A 17,116-nucleotide genomic window follows, 5' to 3' on the forward strand; every position below is an offset into this window, starting at 1 on the left:
AGCACATTTCAGAATTTGTAATTATATATTCAATTGTGTTTATCAATCCTCAAATAGGTTCTACGACTCATGAGGGGAAGCACAGTTCCTATTTTGTTCACCACTGTATACACAATGTATAACACAGTGTCTGGTAGAGTACACTAAATAAATGTGGTGGGAAGGAAAGGGAAGCAAGAGAAGGGAGTCTTACATCTTACTTGAATTGGTGGGGGGTAGGCAACTGCTGCAAAAGGAAAAGGGCAGTAAAAGGCAGTAGCATAGGGTCTTAATTAGAGCTGCTATAACAAAACACCACAAACTATGTGGCATATAAACCACAAAAATTCTTTTCTCATAGTTCTCAACGAGTGCCAGCAAGGGTGGGTTCTGGTGAGGACCCTTTTCCCAGTTGCAGACTGCATACTTGTTGTCTTCCCTCATGGCAGTGCAAGCAAGCTCTCCAGTGACTCTTACAAAAGCACTAATCCATTCATGAGGGCTCTACCCTCATGACCTCATCTAATCCTAATTACCGCCCAAAGGTCCCACCTTGTAATATCATCACATTGTGGGGGAGAGCTTCCACATGTGAACTTTTTGGAGGACACAAACATTCAGTCCCTAATAGGTAGAGTTCTGAGCATAGAATCTAAGGAGGGGTCCCAAGAGGTCGGCTGGAAAAGGCCTCATTCACATTTGAGTATGGGATGTTGGTAGTTATATGAAAAACTGACAATTAAGTTCACAAACTCATCCTAGAAAAAGTGCTGCATACCTCATTGCTGAATATCACTATGGCCACCTTTGAAGTACTCCCCTTGGGAAGCTATGCACTGACACCAGTGCCTAGTCCACCCTTCAAGGCAATTTTGGAACTCTTTTTCTGGAATGAACATCAGAGCTGTCATTGTATTACCCTTGGTGTCCTGAATGTCATCAAAATTTGTTCCTTTCAATATTTCCTTTATCCTTGGGTAAAGAAAGAAGTCATTGGGAGCTAGATCAGGTGAGCAGGGAGGGTGTTCCAATACAGTTATTTGTTTACTGGCTAAAAACTCCCTCACAGACAGTGCCTTGTAAACTGGTATTATGTCGTTATGCAAGAGCCATGAATTGTTGGTGAAAAGTTCAGGTCATCCAACTTTTTCACACATCTGTTTCGGCACTTCTAAATAGTAAACTTGATTAACTGTTTGTCCAGTTGGTACAAATTCATAATGAATAATCCTTCTGATATCAAAAAAGGTTAGCAACATCATTTTAACTCTTGATTTGGACTGACGGACTTTTTGTGAAGAATTGGTTGTCTTCCATTCTGCACTTCACCGCTTTGTTTCAGGGTCATTTTGGTACATCCATGTTTCATCACCAGTGATAACACAGCCCAAAACATTGTCTTGCCTCTCAAAGAGGTCTTGGCAAACTTTGACTCTCTTTTGCTTTTGTCCATCCATGAGCTCCTTCGGGACTATTTTTGCACACACCTTTTTCATGCCAAGATTTTCAGTTAACATTTTCCTGTTTCTCTATCAATGTTTACTTGGTTTGCTATGCTTCTCATAGTCAGCCGACGATTTTCACATACAATTCAATGAATTTTTGCAATGTTTTCGCCAGTTCTGCTTGTTAATGGCCACCCTGACCTCTCTTGATCAGTGAGACATTTTCTCCCCTAAGAAAATGTTTAATCCATTTGTACACTGCCATTTTCTTCATGGCATTATCCCCATAAACTTGGACTAACATGTCCCTGAATTCACTTCCACTCTTGCCAAGTTTAACAAGAAATTTCATGTTTGTTCGTTGCTCTAATTCAAGCTCAGACATTCTTGTGGTGGCATACAAAAACATGCAGCAACAATAATGAACACCACTCAGCAAGACACTGCCACGAACACAGCTATGAGACACTGATATACCAAGGTTATGAAACCTTACTGAGCTGTTTGTACAGTGTTGCCAATGTAAGTGCACGGTGGCAAGTTCGCGGATTTAATTTTCAGAACTTCTTTCTTTTTTTTTTATTTATTTATTAGGGTGACAATTGTTAGTAAAATTACATAGATTTCAGGTGTGCAATTCTGTATAACATCATCTATAAATCCCATTGTGTGTTCACCACCCAGAGTAAGTTCTCCTTCCACCACCATATATTTGATCCACTTACCATCATCTACACCGCCCTCCCCCCTTACCCTCTGGTAACCACTAAACTTTTGTCTGTGTCTGTGAGTTTTGTTTCTCATTTGTTTGTCTTGTTCTTTTGTTGTTTTTGGTTTATATACCACATATCAGTGAAATCATACGGTTCTCTGCTTTTTCTGTCTGACTTATTTCCCTTAGCATTATACTCTCAAGATCCATCCATGTTGTCACCAATGGTCCTATATCATCTTTTCTTACCGCCGAATAGTATTCCATTGTGTATATATACCACAACTTCTTTATCCATTCATCTATCGAAGGACATTTTGGTTGTTTCCATGTCTTGGCCACTGTAAACAAAGCTGCAATGAACATTGGCACACACGTGTCTTTATGTATAAATGTTTTCAGAGTTTTTGGGGTAGATACCCAGGAGAGGGATTGCTGGGTCATATGGTAATTCTATTCGTCATCTTTTGAGGAACCTCCACACTGCCTTCCATAGCGGCTGCACCAGTCTGCATTCCCACCAACAGTGTATGAGGGTTCCTTTTTCTCCACAGCCTCTCCAACACTTGTTACTATTTGTCTTGTTGATGATAGCCATTCTGACTGGGGTAAAGTGATATCTCATTGTGGTTTTTATTTGCATTTCTCTGATGATTAGTGATGTTGAGCATTTTTTCATATGTCTATTTGCCATTTGTATGTCCTCTTTGGAGAAATGTCTCTTCAGGTCGTCTGCCCATTTTTCAATTGGGTTGTTTGTTTTTTTTTGTTGCTCAGTTTCATGAGTTCCTTGTATATTTTGGATATTAGCCCCTTATCGGAGGCACTGTTTGCAAAAATCTTCTCCCATTCAGTTGGTTGCCTCTTTATTTTGTTGATGGTTTCTTTTGCTGTGCAGAAGCTTTTAAGTTTGATATAGTCTTATTCATTTATTTTAGCTTTTACTTTCCTTGCCTTTGGAGTCAAATTCACAAAATGCTCTTTGAACACAAGGTCCATAAGTTTAGTACCTATGTTTTCTTCTATGCAGTTTATTGTTTCAGGTCTTATGCTTAAGTCTTTGATCCATTTTGAATTAATTTTGGTACATGGTGACAGATAGCAGTCCAGTTTCCTTCTTTTGCACGTGGCTCCCAGCACCATTTATTGAAGAGGCTGTCTTTTCTCCATTGTATGTTTTTTGCTTCTTTGTCAAAAATTATCTGTACATATTTATGTGGTTTTATTTCTGGATTCTCAATTCTATTCCATTGGTCTATATGTCTGTTTTTCTGCCAATACCATGCTGTTTTGATTATTGTAGCTCTGTAGTACAAGCTAAAGTCAGGGAGTGTGATACCTCCAATAATGTTCTTTTTTCTTAAGGTTGCTTTGGCTATTCGGGGTCTTTTGTGGTTTCAAATAAATCTGATGACTTTTTGTTCTATTTCTTTAAAAAATGCCATTGGGATTTTGATGGGGATTGCATTAAATCTGTGTATTGCTTTGGGTAATATGGCCATTTTAAGTATGTTGATTCTTCCAATCCATGAGCATGGAATATCTATCCATTTCTTTGTGTCTTCTTCAATTTCTTTTAAAAATATCTTATAGTTTTCAGCATATAGGTCTTTCACATCCTTGGTTAAGTTTATTCCTAGGTATTTTATTCTTTTTGCTGCAATTGCAAAAGGAATTATTTTTTGTATTTCTTTTTTTGAGATTTCATTGTTAGTATATAGGAATGCAATGGACTTTTGTACATTGATTTTGTAGCTGCCACATTACTGTATTCATTGATTGTTTCTGATAGCTTTTTGGTAGAGTCTTTAGGGTTTTCTATATATAGCATCATGTCATCTGCAAACAGTGACAATTTAATTTCTTCATTCCCAATTTGGGTGCCTTTTATTTATTTCTCTTGCCTGATTGCTCTGGCGAGGACTTCCAACACTATGTTGAAAAGCAGAGGTGATAGGGGACAGTCCTATCGTGTTCCTGAACGTAGAGCAGAGGGCTTCAGTTTTTCACCATTAATCATGAGATTAGCTGAGGGTTTGTAATATATGGCCTTTATTATGTTAAGGTATTTTCCTTTTACACCTATTTTATTAAGTGTTTTAATCATAAATGGATGTTGTATCTTGTCAAATACTTTTTCTGCTTCAATTGATATAATTATATGATTTTTGTCCTTTATTTTGTTTATGTGATGTATCACATTGATGGATTTGTGGATGTTGAACCATCCTTGTGCCCCAGGGATGAACCCCACTTGGTCGTGATGAATAATTTTTTTAATGCATTGTTGTATTCGATTTGCTAGAATTTTGTTTAGGATTTTTGCATCTGTATTCATCAGAGATATTGGTCTGTAGTTTTCTTTTTTTGTGTTATCCTTACCAGGTTTTGGTATCAGGGTAATGTTGCCCTCATAAAATGAGTTAGGGAGTACTGTCTTTTCTTCAATTTTTTAGAAGAGTTTGAGCAGGATTGGTATTAGATCCTCTTTGAAGGTTTGGTAGAATTCACTAGTGAAGCCATCTGGTCCAGGACTTTTGCTTTTGGGAAGGTTTTGGATGACTGATTCAATTTCGTTACTGGTGATCAGTCTGTTTAGATTTTCCAGTTCTTCATGGTTCAGCCTTGGAAAGCTATATGTTTCTAAGAACTTGTCCATTTCTTCTAGATTATTGAATTTGGTGGCATATAGCCCTTCATAGTATCCGTGATAACTTCCCCTTTTTCATTTCTGATTTTGTTAGTGTCTTCTCTCTTTTTCTCTTAGTGAGCCTGGCCAAGGGTTTGTCAATTTTGTTAATCTTTTCAAAGAACCAGCTCTTTGTCAGATTAATTTTTTCTATTGTCTTTTTGTTCTCTATTTCATTTAGTTCTGCTCTGATTTTTATTATTTCCTTTCTTCTGCTGACCTTAGGTTTCATTTGTTCTTCTTTTTCTAGTTCTTTAAGGTGTAACATGAAGTTATTTATTTGGGATTTTTCTTGTTTCTTCAGATAGGCCTGTAATGATATAAATTTCTCTCTTGAAACTGCTTTCGCTGCATCCCAAAAATTTTGGTAGAATGTATTTTCATTGTCATTTGTTTCTATGTATCTTTTGATCTCTCCTCTAATTTCTTCTTTGACCCGGTCGTTCTTTAAAAGTATGTTGTTTAATCTCCATGTATTTGTGGTTTTTCCTGCTTTCTTTTTGCAGTTGATATCCAATTTCAAAGCCTTGTGATCAGAGAATATACTTGGTATGATTTCAATCTTCTTAAATTTGTTGAGGCTGATTTTATGTCCCAATATATGGTCTATCCTTGAGAATGTACCATGTACACTAGAAAAAAATGTATAGTCTGATGTTTTAGGACGAAGTGCTCTATATATGTCAATTATGTCCATTTCATCTAATCATTTAGGGCTGCTATTTTGTTATTTATTTTCTGTTTGGATGATCTATCCATAGCTGTCAATGATGTATTTAAGTCCCAATATAATTGTGTTTTGGTCAATTTCTCCCTTTATTTCTGTTAGTATTTGCTTGGTATATTTCGGTGCTCCCTTATTGGGGGCATAAATATTGATGACTGTTATGTCTTCTTGTTCTATAGTCCCCTTTACTATGATGAAATGTCCATCTTTGTTTCTTGTTACCTTTTTCACCCTGAAGTCTGTTTCATCTGATATCAGTATAGATACACCTGATTTTCTCTGGGTACCATTTGCTTGGAGTGTCAATTTCCACGCTTTCACTTTGAGTCTATGCTTGTCCTTGTAGCTGAGATGTGTCTCTTGGAGACAGCATATGGTTGGATTTAGTTTTTTGATGCAATCTGCTGCTCTGTGCCTTTTTATTGGTAAGTTCAGTCCATTTACATTTAAGGTGATTATTGATATGTGAGGATTTCCTGTCATTCTATCTTTAGTTTTCTGGTAAGGCTGTGTCTCCATTGTTTCTTTGCCTTTTTGTTGTTATCTATTATTTCTGTGTGGTGGTATTCTATGATGTTTCCCTCTGTTTCTTCTTTTATTACAGTATATATTTCTGGATTTTTTTTTGAATGATTACCCTTAAGTTTATGTAAAAGAAAGTTTGATATTTAGAGTATTCCATTTTCTTCAGCATGTTTACTTTCTCCATTCCCATATTCCGGTTCAAGCCTTTACTCTCCCCCTTTTTATGATTTAGTTGCCACAAATTGTCCCTGTAGATGGTCATCAAATAGCCTCCTTTAGTATTTCTTGTAGTGCAGGTCGTGTGTTAGAGAATTCCCTCAGCTTCTGTATGTCTGGTGAGGTCTTTATTCCTCCTTCATATCTAAAGGGTATCTTTGCTGGATATATTATTCTTGGCTCATAATTTCTCTCTTTCAATAGTTTGAATATTTGGTTCCACTCCCTCCTGGCTTGTAGAGTTTCTGCTGAAAAATATGATGATAATCTAATGGGCTTTCCTTTGTAGGTTACCGTCTTCTTTTCCCTGGCTGCCTTGAGGATTCTTTGTCATTGATTTTAGACAGTTTCAATACAATGTGCCTTGGAGAAGACCTGTTGGGATTGAGTTAATTAGGTGTTCTATTTGCTTCTTGGATTTGAGGATCCAGTTCTTTCCACAAGTTTGGGAAGTTCTCATCGACAATTTGTTTGAATATATTCTCTGTTCCCTTCTTTCTTTCTTCTCCTTCTGGTATGCCCATTATTCTTATATTGGTCTTTCTGATGGAGTCAGAAAGTTCTTGTAGAGTTCTTTCATTTCTTTTAAGTCTCAAGTCTCTTTCTTCTTCCATCCATGTCATTTCTAAATTTCTATGTTCGATGTCACTGATTCTTTCCTCCATCTGGTCAACTTTACTACCTAAGCTGGCTATTTCATTCTTAATTTCTTCTATTGAGTTCTTAATCTCCAGAAATTCTATTTGGTTCTTTTTTCAAATTTTAATCTCTTTCATAAAATGCTCATGTTGTTCTTTGATTGTGTTTCTGAGTGCATTAAACTACCTTTCTGTGTTTTCTTGCATCTCATTGAGTTTTTTCAGAACTGCAATCTTGAATTCTCTGTCATTTAAGTCACATATTTCCCTATCTTTAAGTTCCTTTTCTGGAGACTTTTCACTTTCTTTCTGACCTGTCTTGTTGCCTTGGTTATTTATAGCAATTACTGATTTATTATTTCTCTTCCTAGACATCTACAGGAGAGGCTTCTGCAACAGGTTGATAGGAAGAGGTCTTTCTTTTGTTTTCCAGTACTTGTTGGTAGAATGTTTTATTTTCTCTCTGACTGGAGCCTTTTTGTCTCTCACACGGCAGTGCTATGTTTTCTCTGCACTATTCCAGCTTCTCACACAACGGGGGGATTCCCTGGGAGATGGGCTTCTCCTCCGTTAATAGTTCAACTGGGTCACAGGGCGCAGTGTCCATGTGGGTATGCGGAGAGCTTTTGAAGTTCCAAAGCTCTTCCTGCACCAGATTCAGAGCCTGTATGTTTCAGCAGTTTTCTCCTGCAGGGATCCGCCCAGATAGGTGGGGCCAGGGGTGGGGTGAGTTGTGAGAGGTGGCCCAGAACAATGGCAGCGACCACCACCACAGCTGGTCTTTCTTCCACAGCTCCCTCCCTTTGCCGGAACTAGCTGGGCTGTGAATCTGTGTCTGCTGTCCACAGTTCTCAGAACAGCAAATATTCTGTTCTTTTGATCTGACACTGCTACTGTTCCACTTCTAGCACCGGGCAGGTGGGGGCGGGGTGAGCTCTGGGAAGGTAAGGAGGGCTTAGCCTAAGGCTCTCAGTGCCTAAGGCTTCCGGTCTCTTCTCGGCAGTGAGGGCTTAAACCACCATTTTCAGCCTTCTTCCCTCAGTCTTTTCTTCGAGGTCTCTGTCATGAGTGTTGGGTTCAACTGTATTATATTCTGTCCCCTCAGCCCTGTGGGCCATAAACTGAGCCCTAGCAGTCCGAGTTCTTCCCTCTCCTGCAGCTGCAGTAGTTCTGGGATACAACGAGCTCAGACCACTGAGCTAAGTCTGCGTCCTGCGCTCCTTCTCCACACTTCTCCCTACCTTCCTTCCCCACTCGAGTGATTCACCCACCTTTAGGTGAAGTCAGTAGTGGGCCTCTTCATCTTGCCTGTCTGTTGTGCAGGGAGTCCTTTGTGGAGTTATTGTTGTTTGATTAGTTGTAAATTTTTTTACAGGGGAGATTTACAGAGGCTCACCTCAAGCCATCATTTTGATGATGTCTCCCAGACCTTATTTCTTATAGAAGAAATCGATGTTATAAATTTTGTGGTTTAAATCATTTATATGCATTCTCATTTTTTTCAATTTATTTTATGCCTTTTTGATAGAGTTTTGTTAAAATCTCCAATGTTTCTTGGTTTGTTAATTTCTCCTTATAATTCGGCGAGTTTTATTTTTATTAGCTTAAAGGTTATGTTGTTGATTGCCTGCAGCTTCATGATTAGCATAGCTGCCTATTGGCTTATTCCTTTTTCGTAATCATATGATATCAGTATCTTTTTTATTGTAGTAATGGTGCATTAAATTTTATTTCAACAGATATTACTTTTGTTACACGGCTTTTTTTTTTTTTTTTTTTTTTTTTCTCAGTATGTGTTTTCCATGCCTTTTAAAAATCTTTCTATGTGGTGTTGTTTTAGGTGTATTTTTTTGTCTTATGGAAGCAGCCTATTTCAAATTCAATTTTACAAACTAATATTTAATAGGGAAGTTTAATCTACTTATATTTTCCATGAGTTTAGTGGAGTTTATTTCTATCACCTTTTTTTCCCTTTCTTTTCCTTATTGTTGTATTTCTCTTTCTCTGCCTTCCTTTGGTTTGGTAAAATGTTCTATTTTTCCAAATTTTATTTGTTTTGCAATAAATTGTTTTGCTTGTCTGTTTGTTTCTGGCTTCACAATTGTCTCATCTGGCCCTACTGAGGCTAGGTTCTATTACCAGCAGTCAAATTGGGAGTGTGGCAAATCCATGCTGAGATGAGTGGCCCAATTGCCACAGCTGCTGGTCAGGCAGATATGTCTATGTCCCTGCCTTTCTTAGGCTACCATTAATTAGGAATTCTATCCCTAGGAAAGGATTGGCAGAAGAATTTCACCTCCCTATCAAAAAGGGGAGGGGTCTACCTAAGCATCTGTCCTCTTTACCTGGAAGTAATCAAAATTCCTGTAACTATTGCCTACTTCACATTCAAAGTGTAATTAACAAAGTCTTACCTTCTGTTCTACCCACCATTTTGCTTTTCTATTCTATTCCTTATTGTGCCAATGCTTGTCTTTTACTGAGTCCAGCCACGTCTCACTATGTATATATTTTTCCCCTCTTGCTATGCGAGTATGATTGGAGGAAAGATGTCATTTTGACCTGAAGTCTCTCTATTCTCTTTCTAGTTCTATGATTATGACCTAAACATTGCCCTGTCTCTCTCAAGTCATTCCTTTTGATTCTTAAAGGACTGTTTTGGAAATCAGAAAGCTGAACATTGACTGTTTCTTCTTTTCCATTTTTTCTCTAATGATCTACTTATCCTCAAGGCAATGTAGATGCCTCTTACTGAAAATTGAAAAGGTCATGATAAGAAGGGAATGTTAAAAACTAAAAGCTCAAAAATTACTATTTTTAGATGTTTTCTATATATGTCCTTAATGAGGTATGGGCTTCAAAACCTAGCTTACGCCACTCATGTGTGCATGGAATTAAACATAGACTATTCTAGCAACAATTGCTGAGCCTGAATTAACGTGGCTTGCTAACTTCCTCCAGTATTTCCTATTCCTTCTGCTGTGTCAACCACAGGAACTTGAGAAAGATGAGGAGAAAAATGCCACCTTTTTTAGGCCCTGCTGCCTCTGGGGAGTGAGGAGCTGGGAGGAATAACATTTGTCATAATGGGAGGAAGAAGAGATGATAGCAGCAAATTTATCCCATGAGTACTGTGAACACAGGACCAATTCTTGGCTTTTATGGGATTGGACAAAGAGATAACACCTGAGTAACAAGATAGGAAACTCTCAAGTAGGTAAGGAAAGTAAATGGCTTTGAAAAAAATGTCCTGATGTATTAAAATATATATCTGCTGAGCTGGCCACTGTGCTCACATTCGATAGTCATTCATTTTCCATTCTCTTCTGGATGTTTTTTTGTGAAACTCTTCCTTCTTCCAGGACGTGCTGAATGCTCAGGTGAATCAGACTCCACATGGACTTTAATGCCTGTGAAACAAGATGCACACAATATGGTATGCAGCGCTGAGCTGGGCACATGGATCACTAAGTAACTATGGAGTCAACTAACAAATTTCTATCTTGATACATATTTTTCAAAAATAAGTACACTATAAATAAGGATAACAAAAATTGAAGAAAAGAATGGGCAGAATTTTACTTTTAAAAATCATCTTTAATGGACAGTGTGATGGTCAGTTTTATGTGTTTGCTTGGCTAGGCTATACTCCCCAATCATTCAACCAAACATGAAAGGCGTTGCTGTGAATGTATATAATAGATGTGATTAACATCTATAAACAGTAAACTTTAAGTTGCATAAATTAGCCTCAAAAATCCAGGTGGGCTTCACCCAATCAGTTAAAGGGCCTTAGGAGCAGAACTGATGTTTCCCTGAGAAGGAAGAAATTCTGCTTGTGGACAGAATTTCTGAGCTTGTGCTTAAGAATTTCCAGCCTTCTCTTTCTGATGGCCCACCATATGGGGTTGCCTAGCCAGCCCCAATAATTACATAGGCCAATTCTTTGCACTAAATCTCTTAATGTGTGTGTGTGTGTGTGTGTGTGTGTGTGTGTGTGTGTGTGTGTGCTATTGGTTCTGTTTCTCTTGTGGAACCCTGACTGATACAATTTTTATGCTAGAAGTGTTTTGAAAGAGACAGAATCTTAAGAATGAGTTTTCTGAATTGATTCTGAGTTTTATGGAATGGTTTCTCTTGTTTCATTAGATTTAAAGGCACTAATAAATATTTCCAATATTAAAGAAGGCACTGATAATCCACAGTGTGATGCAGAAATAGAGATGGACAAAACATCACCATTGGATACTCCTTACCAAATACCCATATAAATGGCAAGGTTCTGGGAAACCATGTATTTGACACTGTATAACATTTTAGTCAAACTAAGCAATATGATGGAATTGGCTGGTTGTTCCTACTTACGCTGGAGAAAATAGTGAAAGGAAATGAGCTCAGAGCTCACTCTCTGCATAAATAATCTGAAAGTTTCTATGTACTGAAAGAAAACTTTAATCTCTTGTAGCTTTCAGGGCTGATATTTCTTAAAACCAAACTCAGAGTTTAGTCCTGAGAGTGGCTGAATTAGAATACAAATTGAATTCTTAGGCTATGGATATCCCCTGTTAAGATGAGGTCATTGAGAAGAAAAGGATGCTGAAATTTGGAATGTAAACATATGGGGAGGTCTCAGTGAAAATGGGCTCATTGAATCCCTAAATTCTGTTGCATCTTCTTTGCTAGTAGAAGAGGACATTGCACTTCCGTCTGAGGAGGTTAAACCTGCTTCGTCTGAAGAAGATCTGATGGTTTCTCCTTGAAGTAGTTCCCCTCAGGAACTACCCTCACCACTCCTCTTTGCTTCTAGACCTATAACTAGACTCAAGTTTTTAACGGGCCTCAGAGGATGAGATGCAAAGTGTGACCTGAGATGAAGTACAATGCACACCAAAAGAACAGCATAATTTTCCCAAATTATACAAACAGAAATTTGGGTAATATGTGTGGAAATGGTTACTGAGGGTGTGGCATAATGATGTAAGGAATATAAAGTTGGATCAGGCCAGACATTGATAGAGACCCTCTTACCAGAGATTCTGCATTTAATGTTGCAGCTTCTGGGGTTAGAAAAGCTCTACCCCTCTGTTTGGCTGGTTTGCTGAAACATGGACCAAAAAGTGACTAAAGGAAGCTGAATTGCCAAAACTGCCTTTGTATACTGTATAGGAAGGTATCTAAAGTCTTAGGGATATTGTAACATTAGAATAAATTTATCATTTAAGACCTGCTCATCCACCCTGGGACAGTCCAAGGGACACTTCTTTCATCAAGATGGGGAGAAATATATTTGTGAGGGGTATCACAGCATATTTAAGGAGGACTGTGGTTGTTCTCTGTAGATCAGGAATTACAGTTGGAGCTGCTGGCTGCCACCAAACTCTGATCCTTAAATACAACAGGGGTAACTAGATCCCAGGGTGGCAAGGTCCACGTGGCACAATTTAATAGACAAAGATGAGAAGGGCATGGTTACCATAATGAACAGTGGAATCACAGCAGTAATCAGAATAGTCTCACTGTCACGGTTTCCCTGAAAATAAGACCCAGCCAAACCATCAGCTCTAATGCATCTTTTGGAGCAAAAATGAATATAAGACCCAGTATTATATTATATTATACCCAGTATATCATATTATATTATATTATATTATATTATATTATATTATATTATATTAAGACCTGGTCTTTCATTATAGTAAAATAAGATGGGGTCTTATGTTAATTTTTGCTCCAAAAGACGTATTTAGAGCTGATTGTCCGGCTAGGTCTTATTTTCGGGAAACACAGCAGATACCTACGGTGTTGGCTAGTTGATCATGGTGTCCCTTGTAAAGAAATAGATGGGAAGTCTTTTAAATTCTTATTTGATTTGTATAAGTGGTCAAGTAAATAGAAGACTAACTCGAATCTTGCGTCCTCAATCAGTTCCTAGATTTAAATCGATTTACAGACCCAGAGCTCCTTGAATGAAGAGGAGGCCCTAACCCATGAAGTAAAGACCCTGCTACGTTGCCAAAATTTTGTACAGTCTTACTAGAATAGACATTTACACACATATGGATTTGCTTTTCCTGTACACAATACTTCTGCCCAAACTGTGGACTTATAAAATTACTTATTCACTGTCATGGTATTCTACACAGCATTGCTTCCGATCAAGGAACTCACTTTACAGCAAACGAAGTGCAGCAGCGATTAACCCAGGCTCATTAAATTGGCCATGTTCCCCCTTGTGCTGAAGCAGTTACTTGAAAGAACAGTGGAATGGCCTTTTGAAGATTCAGTTCCAGTCTCCTCTAAGTGGAAATATTTTGCACAGCTGGGTCAATGCCTAAATCAGCATCCAGTATATGATGCTGGTTGTCTCATGGCCAGGATTGACAGGTCCAGGAATCAGGATGTTAAAATGGAAGTGACATCACTCACTATTACCCCCAGAGACCCACTAGCAAAAATTCTGCCTTCTATCCCCACGACCTTATGATATGCTGGACTAGAAGTTTTAGTTCCAAAGGGAGAAATTCTTCTACCAAGAGACATAACAGTAATTCCATGGAAGCAGAAGCTGAGACTGCCACCTGGCCACTTTGAACTCATGCCTATGAATCAATAGGCAAAGAAGGATTTACTGTACTGACTAGGGAGATTGATCTTGATTACCAAGTAGAGATTGGACTGCTATAACACAATGGAAATAAAAAAGGGGTATGTCTGGAATGCAGGAGATCCCTTAGGGTGTCTCTGAGTGTTACAATGCCCTATGATAAAATCTATGGAAAACTACAACAACCCAATTAAGGCAGGACTGCTAATGACCCAGACCCTTCAGGAATGAAAGTCTGGCAAAGAACCACCAGGCAAAGAACCACGACTAGCTGAGGTGCATGGTGAGGGCACTAGGTCGTGGAAGAAGGCACTTATAAATACCAGCTATATAGCCAAAGCCATGTGGCCAGTTGCAGAAATTAAGACTTTAATAGTTATTGAGTATGTCTTTGTGATTTCATAATGTATATGTTACAGTGTGTATAGTAAATATTTTTTCTTCCCTTTTTTATCCCCTTATCACATACGATGTATTAGTACTTAACATTGCATCACTATATTTAAGAGGATAGCAAGACAAAGAGTAAATATCACCCAAGGACTTTGTATTCTCTTCTGGGGAAATGGTTAGAGCATTTTCAGTTGCACACAGGATAGTTACATTATTTTAGATGGAAGTATGTCTTTGTTATTGTCTTTATTTGGGTATTAAATAGGGTTTAAGGGGATACGTATGAGCACCAAGTTGACAAGAGATGGACTGTGATGATCAGCTTTATATGTTAGCTTAGCTAGGCTATAGTCCCTATTCAATTAAACACTGATCTATGTGCATCTGCTTGATGCGCAAAAGAAGAAGAAAACCCAACCCCCCAATTTTCATGTTCCCTTCCATAAAAGCATTAGTTTTCCAAAATAAGAGTTATATGTAATACTTATTAGTAATTAGTGCTTTATATATACAGTGTCTCATTTAATCTTCACCATGCTCTGAGAGTGAATTACTAGCTTGAAGTCTTTCAACTAGGAAGTTCAAGATCAGGATTTAAATTCAAAGTATCTGACTCAAAATCCCAAACTTGATCCACTGAGATACATGGACTCCCCTACTGTCCCTATAAATTCCATAAACACTTAGAAACAGAGTATGCTTCTCTGCAAATTACTCAATTTTGCATTCCAGCCTTCTCTATCATGATTCCTTACCTTATTTACAACAAACAAGATTGTTTTCTGAACCAAGTGATCTTTTTTAATAGCCTTAGGAATATTTTTAAAATTTTATTTATCTGTTAATTTTGACTTTGAACTCTTGCCGAAGGGAGACTGCATAATTTAAAGGAAAGAGGAAGTCAGAGCCAGTCCAGCATTCCTCCCATTCTTTGTGTACTTGGGTAAATCACTAAAATCCACTGTGCTCCAGTTTTATTCCTCCATTATTAAGAAATAATAATAATGAATAGATGATAATCCTTATCCAAATTCTTCACAAGATTTTTTGTGAAGAGTCTTTGAGATACCACAAGTGAAGCCACTGCATAAGTTTAAGAATTGAGTTCAGCTTTTTCTCTTCTGGTTTCAGCAGTTTGGGAGCTACGGGCTTGGGTACAGACCTGGCCAAGTCCAAGAACTACACCACGTACAACCACTCCCGAAAATGGCACAGAAATGGCATCAAGAAACCACAGTCACAAAGATAATGAATCTCTTAAGAAGGTGGACCAAGTTCCAAGTTCCTGAGGAACATGTGCTTTGCCAAGAAGTACAATAAAAGGGCCTGAAGAAGATGCAAGCCCACAATGCCAAGACCATGACTGCAAGGGGTTAGGCTATCAAGCCCCTCGTAAAGCCCAAGGAAGTCAAGCCCAAGATCCCAAAGGGCAGCAGCCACAAGATCAGCTGACTTGCCCACATCGCCTGCCCCAAGCTTGCTGTCGTGCCGGGCGGCCTGCGGGGGTCTCAGCTCCCGTTCCCCACATAAGAACGCAGGATGTGGGTAGGCCAAAAAGGAACACCCACGGAGCCATAGGTAGGGGAGTCATACCACTGTAGTCTCACTGGCGGCTGGATTCACATGACGTGTGACCTGCTGTCTGCTTTTCTGCCAATCGACCGACTCCCCCTCCCCAGCGCAGCCGCGGCAGTTATATCAGTGGCCAATTGGCCAACCAGCCACAGCCGACAGCCATCTACTACCCGAGCCAGCACCTTTCCACGTGAGGCCGAGATCCTGGAAACTGCTCTCCGGGGCTTTGTCCCCACACTGGGAAATGTGCTCGAGCCCACATTGCCAAGGGTCTCAGGCTCTGCTGGCCAAAGACCAAGGCCAAGGCTCAAACCAAGGCCCTATCTGCAGCTGCACCTGCACCTGCAGCTACAGCTGCATCTCTGCATCCAGCTCTCAAAGATACCCAGGCTCCCACGAAGGCTCCAGAGTAGAAGCCTCTGTCCGCCAATGTGAAGACAAGAGGATTGGTGTGACCCTTGGGCTGCTGTCTTCGTGGGGCTGGTGGACTGGTGTCCTCCTGGGCTATTTGTACAAATAAGCCTGAGGCAAGAAAAAAAAAAAAGAATTGATATTTATATTTTCTATTGACGTAGACTGTAAACTGATTGATGGTAGTTCTATATCTTGCTTACCTTTGTAAAAACTGTGGCATGTGACCCTATGCAAAATAGTTACTACAATGAATATGCATTTGGGTGAATAGAAAGTGCTAAATTTTAAAAAGGTGATATACCTCATAAAGGTGATAGTTATGTCTGTTGTTTTCACTGCTATATCTCCAGTATCCAGTATTAGCCTGACATACAACAAAAATAAATGAATGACAGTTAAAATTATCCAAGCACGTCTACAACCTCCCATTTTCTCTCTGTCCCTTTTGTTGACTGGACAAAATAATTTTCCAGGTAGTCCGCCAAAAGAGTTTATTCGGGAAAAGGAAAAAGCAAAACCACCACAGCAGTGTGAGAATGTGCACCTCTGGCCAGCCGCCCACATGCAACATTCTGCACCCCTTCTAAGATAGGTGCTATGTATATATATCACTGCCCCAGCCCTCCCCGCAGGAAGTTAGGACCATAGAGTTTTAACAGGAAGTCAAGACTAGTGAGTAACAGGAAGCCCAGCTCCATCCATAGACCTCCCAACTCGCAAAACTGTTCTCTTATAGTGCCAGTTCCTTTTTTTTTTTTTTTTATCACTTCAAAGCTTCCATATTTATGTTCATCCTTAAGAAGGCAAACTTCTTAAATGTATGGCCTGGACCACAGAAATCCTTTCCTTACTAACCATCTTTCCTGCTTCCTGCTTCTGAAAGTGTGCCCTTAGAAGTCACCAACAGTCATTGATTCATGGGTCATAATGAAACTTTGGGATCCTCTTTGACTCTTGTTAATAACTTATTTTAATTTTTTATGTTTCATTTTCTCTCTCCTTTCCATCCCAAATCATTCAGCTATTAAGACTTATCAGTTTTCCTTCATCTAGGGTATGTGATGATGACTTGCTAAACATGGGATAAACATTTTGAATTATTGTTGTGACAATTAAGTATCAATAACAAAAATCCATCAAATATTTTCAAAATGAATGAATGAAAGTTTTTCAGTGTTTTTAAGGCTCAATTCTTTTGC

At 38.8% G+C, this 17,116-nt stretch overlaps 1 pseudogene; it reads left to right on the top strand.

Moving 5' to 3' along the window:
* The first annotated feature begins 13,151 nt into the window (after positions 1-13,151).
* LOC117015796 (60S ribosomal protein L29-like) lies at positions 13,152-15,916 on the top strand (annotated as a pseudogene).
* The last annotated feature ends 1,200 nt before the right edge of the window (positions 15,917-17,116 follow it).

Source organism: Rhinolophus ferrumequinum, chromosome 23, assembly GCF_004115265.2.
Source record: "Rhinolophus ferrumequinum isolate MPI-CBG mRhiFer1 chromosome 23, mRhiFer1_v1.p, whole genome shotgun sequence".
Lineage (NCBI taxonomy): Eukaryota > Metazoa > Chordata > Mammalia > Chiroptera > Rhinolophidae > Rhinolophus > Rhinolophus ferrumequinum.